A 6,536-nucleotide genomic window follows, 5' to 3' on the forward strand; every position below is an offset into this window, starting at 1 on the left:
TTCATTATTGTTCTTTGAAATTATCGAAATTTGAGTAGATTATACGCTGTATATATATATATATATATATATCGTCATAAAATAACTGATAGAAAACGCCTTCAGCATTTTTTACATTGCATAAGATATGTTTAAATAAATAAAGTCTAATACGAAAACAATAAATAATCATTAGGCAAATTCCTTTAAATTAATTGTAATTATATTGTAATTAACATTATTACATAAGTATATATTAATTATTTCACAAATACACTGACAAAAAGTTTCTAAATAATTAAAAACAAAATTCTTAATTAACTTACGACAACGTTAGTGTAGCACAGTTTGTTTAACAGCTAACAATTGGTTCATTCACACTATTCTCGCAATAAGTTAACTTTCTATTAAATTTCACAAACACAATTCAAGAGCTTCACACATATGTCGATTAAAACCGATTTAGTATCCTGTTACGATAGTAGAAAGGTTAAAAATTGTGTAGACGAATGTTATAGACGCGCGCGCCTGCCAATGTCGTGCGGTAGACTGCGTTGGCGCACGGTGGGACGGTGGAGAAACTCGAGAGAAAAGTAGCTTCCCCCTTCACGGCGCAGCAGCCAGTTACATCAGTGCTGTTTCGAGAATAATATTTTTTAGTACAATACATTTAGGAACCATAAGAATCGTTACAAACACAAACATAAATATATATATTCGAAGATGTCGGAAGTAACGTCGAAGCTATATTTACAAAACTTGATAAATTACAACAGAAAATTTAATAAACACTTATGTATATCTGCAGTAAGGAAAGAATTTAGAAGCATTGTGTTAACTAAAAAGACGTAGCACCAAATTAACATAATAATTTCGGGAAAATGTTCGACGAACACGAATCAGAAAGCTTAGTGTTTACACAGTAGGAAGTTTGATGGTTACGTGATTACTTCCGCTTTCCGCTGGTTAGTCACGACGTAACCGCGGTTCTTAACCATCTGTGTAACACAGTGTAAACTGTGGAAAATTATAGAGGTAGTATTTTATGCGCATTCTAATGACGTTTCATCTCAATTTTGTAAACTACTTTGTCAAAGGGATTGATTGTCATGTAGTTACAACTACATCCATATCCAAATCAATTTTTAAAAATTTAAACCAATAAACCTTTACCAAGAACTCTTAAGGCGATTAAACGCCTTGTTCCGCTTTCTGATGTATTGTGAGACACACTAGAGTTTATATATATACATATATATATGTATATATATATATATTTATATATATAATATACCGATTCCAACTATTGTGTTCTTCTATATATCGTGAGATTTAACTATGCCATTTTCCGCTGTTATTTTTAAAGCACTTATATTCGTATCACAAACTTATATTTTTGTAATTTACAGAGACAGAAATTTCTAACAAAAAGCGAATTCTTAGCTTCTTGAAGGTTTGACCCCTAGGACATTCCAGGCTGGGACAGTAATTGAAGATCACTTAATTAGATTCTTCCTTTGGCCAGATTTACCTTAAAAAATAATTGAAACCACTTAAAACCATTCTGTATGTCGCTAGTAGACGAATGACAAGTTTTTCACATTTTATGTACTACTTATATATTGGGGAGCTAAAAATGTTATAAATTATCACAATTAAATTTTGTCCAAGCAATTTTGTTTTATAGTGACTTTGCTATCTTCATCAGGTAAACATCACGTAGTTTCGCGGCACACTTTCTCAACTCATTTGAATTCCTCAATACATAACTTAAATTTGCGTGACATCAAAAATGTTTTTAATGTAGCAAATTACAATTTTTTTATCTTACATCTGTAAAAAAATGCGTATGTTAAAATATGAATATTGAGGCGAGTAAGCCAAACCACTGCTCAGGTCTCTAAATTTTATGGGTTTTAAATTACACTTTATATTAAGTTTACAAAAAATCATGAACGTCACACGTATATATCGAAATAGAAAAACTCATTCTACAAACACGCCCGTTATGCTGTTCCGTGTATGTACATGTTGCATCAATTGTAATTAAATAACTATTGTATAATTTTTACAATTAATTTTTTTTTTCAAAAATTTTATGGTTTTATTAAGACTTTTTGCCTTTTTATTTTACTATTTGCAATAAATTTGTACATCCATGTGTGAAGAGGCTCCAAATTATGTTTTGTCCAGGGCGCTCAAAATGACCTATATGCCAAAGTCAATGCATTTTTAAAGTTTAAAATAAACATCTGCGGTTAAGTAATAAGACGTGTTGCAAGTTAAGAGACCTATTCTTAAATACGCGACATGCTTCATTCATTTCGCGAGAGCATGTGACAAACATCAACTATTTTAAATGCGAGACGCAAATACGACTAACTCGTTCCGTAACACGATGAAGCCTCTAGTAAACAATAGTATTCATTAATATCAAGATTTCCTCATTAATCATGTGTTACGGTTAAATCTTTATTACAAAAAATTATATTAATTATAAAACATTACTTTTGTAAGTCTCGAACTATATTAAAGTATAAAATTTAAAAATCTCCATATTTAAAGACACGTTTAGTACAAGCACAAGTTGTTAAAATTAATATAGCCACACACCCGTTTATATCTACTATTTATTTACATCAACTAGAAGTGTAAAAAGTATTTAGACAAAATGGACATCGAAGTGAAAGTGCGATAGTTGTTAATTATTGTTTAAACAGCATAAATACTTTAACGCGGTATAACGAAACGTTTCCTTGGGAAAGTGTAACTAATAAAGATTTTTTTTACGTTTCTGGATGAATTAGTCGTTGGTCCGGATGAATTAACATTATTTGGTGCAGAAAAGTATTTATAAGGCTGTAACTTGAATACATGCATGAAAACACATAATGTTTCATTAAAAGTTTACTTATTATATGTTTATTGACCCGTGGAATTAATGCAACAAGATAAAAAACTTATCTGTAGGTGGTATACTTTGATAAAGGCCACATCGTATTATTTTAAAATTCAGTCGGTTCTTTAAAAACTCCTAAGTTTTGACAGCTGCGACCAACTCAGTGCTCAAACGTAGATCCGGAATACGAAACATGAAATACAAAAGTTACAATAGCGTTATATACACATCACTGTCTCCTTGTCTTTCAAAATAATGTTATTTATTTCATATAAGGGACAAAAATAAACTAAAGATTATCTGTATCGATTGTAATTTATTCGTTTATTTTTATTTTTATTAATTTCCATAGGATTTCTTCTCATTTTTCCGTATAATGTCTCCGCTGTCGCATATCAAGTTTTCCATCTCTTGTTTCATTTGCACTGATACAACTTTCATTCATTCGCATTCGAGATGTCTTGTTCCGCCCGCGTACGCGAGCAGATCAGTTATCAATGATCATTTAAAAAATTACCACTAGTCATCATACCTTCGACAAAATAAATTACAGTCTTCATCATTTTCATCCCCCATAGATTTGTTATATATATATATATATACATATATATATACATATATATATATATATATATATATATATATATATATATAAGATGAACAAATGAATATATACAAATCAAAATACTTACGACCCCGGCCCGCGCGACTTAAACCCGCGGCCACGGGTTGGATGTGGCCTAAATTTATAATTTTTATGGTTCAATCATTACATCTGTTAGATTAGGTTAGGTCAGTAAAACTTCTTAGGAAAGATATCATCAGATAAAGATTAAAGTCAATTATCAGGATATAAACAATAATTTAACATTATATATGTTTATTACATTATAATAGTGAACATAAAAATATTTGTTCCTATGAACATTGATTTTTTTGCGGTAAACCTCTCGTTAAGCATTGCTTATTTGGCCAAAGTATTGTTTTGAGTTTGCCACCCCTGGACTAAACGATTTGCAAATAAAAGGTCCAATGCGTAGCGAAATACGCCTCGTCAATTACATCTTTAAATAAATTGTAACCTTTAACTAAGTACTGAAATTTGTAATCGTTCATTTCCTTCTTTCTTAGATTTAGTAATTTCATAAATATAAATACAACAAAGGCATTTTATTATATATTCTCATTAAGACGTTGCAATACGTAATCAGAAAAGTTCTTGTTTTAAATCCGAGAAGGCGTTTTAAAAATGTGGGTCGAGGATTGCGAAACAAATCCGCAAGACGAAAGTGTAGAAAATATCTTTTTACCAGGATGATGTCACCCGGATTTCGATCAGAAACAATCATGATAATGGAATATTTCGTGTTATATTTGGATGTTACTATATAATATACAAAAATGTAAAAAAAATACGTAAAAGCAATCCTATCGGTATTATATCGGAATACAAAAGAGAAATAACCTAAAATTTTAATAAATGTAGAGTATCTAAAGTATTTTAAAAAATTTCGTCTACTTAATAGAAATAAATTATCACAGTGAGATTAACAAGTTAGGCCATGTTTTTCTAAAAATGATTATTAAATGTAAAAACACTTTCTCACAACACTTTATAATTTAACAATCTTCTATAAAATACTTCCTTGAAGTGTTAAATAATACTTTTCAAATAATTTGATAATAATGACAGTGAAATTGTGCAATAAAAATTATGCAAGTCGTGTTCACGACCGCTGATGATAAAATTTTAGAGACTCAACATATACGTTGTAATTAATCTTATTTCACTGTTAAAGTGATTACATAAACTGTTATTTAGAGATTTGACACACGTTGTATATATTTGGCGAAGTTAAATTAAAATCTTCGTTTAAGAGATAATATATTGTTATGAACGGACACTACGTAACTCATGCATCATGAACTTATTTGTCCGCTCTTTAACAAGCGTACGGTGAAAGTTCTTTGTGCAATGATGCAAACAGCCTGCATCTGCGAATGGAAAACACTTAAACTACGTCATACGACGCCGCGACTTAATAGCATATTTGCACTTTGCGTTTATACAGCAGCAATCAATACTATTTATATAAGTTCAGAAGTCATGTAGAGCGCTAAGTTCTATTTCATTTTTGAAAGTGAAGAAATGGGTAGGGTGTTAAACTTGAAATACACAAAGAAACAACTACTTAAACATATGCGAATGCTAGTCGTGAAACAAACTAAGCGGGCTATTAGCGTTATTTTTTATATTCCCGACTTATTTATGTGGACCGAACTCTTACTGCTGCCCAATTGGCATTTGCAGAATCCGATGCGATAGGGCGCAGAAGGCGCCAAGGTTAAGACCCGCTTTAAGGTAGCGAGGCTCGAGGACTCCCGAAGGAGTCCTGGCACAGGCCGTCACATATTACTATTTCACCGGGTTCGGGCTACCTCCTATGCGATGCTCCGTGGAGAGAGATTAAACTCGAGGGCACCTTCGAGGGGACCTTGACTTAGGCTGCCACTGTAATACCAGCTCAGCATACCGACACAAGAGGGACCAAAAGGGCCAAACGTCGATTTGAACAATAATAACACTACTACCACTTCGGAACTAACGCTTTCCGCTTAAAGAAGAAGTGACGAATGAATCTCCAGCAACGCTTCGCGACCATCATTACGGGTACTCTTGTGAGATGTTGAATGCGCACATAGTTATACTACGCTAGTATAGTTCCTCTATGTTTATACCGTATTACTTTCCAACTAGTTTGTAGTTTTAATTTGATTTACGCAAAATTATATTTTACTCTTCATGTTTATGTTATAGTCCGATAACAATGTTTAATTATTAAGACGTATAATTAAACATATAAATATATGTATATATACGTCTATATAAAGGTTACCGTTTATTTGATAATGGTGTGCAGAATAATAAACAGCCATTAGGGAAACGTAATAATTACATAGTTTACCTGGTAAAATAATATTTTGAAAGCGCTTAAAATATTAGCTTGAAAATGATTTAAATCTTAATCAAAATCTACGTTATTGATTGAGTTAAAATATACAAGTAAATAACTCTATGTGGTGTAGAGTAACTTAATTTTTTATTTTCTTTAGCTAAGAAACTAACGCCGTTTACTTTGCATAGATTATTCTAAAATATTTAAAAAATTTAATAGGGCGTATGAAAGGGTTCGTTGCATATCTTGTTAGTGTGTTGGTTTGTGCAAAGAAAAGAATAAAAAAAATATTTATAAGAAACCAAATGTTACAGTAGTAGGTGAAAAAAATCAATGCCAATTTTTATATTGAATATGTTTAATCAACAAAATAAAATTAAAGAACTAAAGAAAAATTAATATTAAGTATAATTAAGTTAGCGTACGACATGGACTTGATACAAACAACTAAGATTTAATTTTTATTTTATGTTTAAAAATAAAATATTAGTTATATCTTGGGTATAGAGGAGTTATACCAGCGTCCTGGATATGTACTTAGAAAAAACTAATAAATGCGCCATCTCTCGTCAATTTATCTTTCGTTGTGAAAATTATAGATGGCGCAGAAATCATTACTAAGAAGCTGCATCTTATTTTCTAAAAATAACACTAGAGTTCGTTCGAAGCGCTATATTTAGTCTAAAGACATTTGACAAAAA

At 31.1% G+C, this 6,536-nt stretch overlaps 1 protein-coding gene across 1 annotated transcript in view; it reads right to left on the reverse strand.

Moving 5' to 3' along the window:
- The window catches only part of LOC137931327 (uncharacterized), a 36,818-nt gene extending 36,321 nt beyond the window's left edge, over positions 1-497 (reverse strand). Inside the window, exon 1 of the mRNA XM_068774793.1 lies at positions 306-497. The gene's annotated coding sequence lies outside the window, so the exon portion shown is untranslated. The remainder of the gene's footprint in view (positions 1-305) is intronic.
- Positions 498-6,536: the final 6,039 nt, after the last annotated feature.

Source organism: Battus philenor, unplaced genomic scaffold (genome assembly GCF_028537555.1).
Source record: "Battus philenor isolate CCGP_79_NKW_IND1 unplaced genomic scaffold, ilBatPhil1.0.hap1 SCAF_7, whole genome shotgun sequence".
NCBI classification, from domain to species: domain Eukaryota; kingdom Metazoa; phylum Arthropoda; class Insecta; order Lepidoptera; family Papilionidae; genus Battus; species Battus philenor.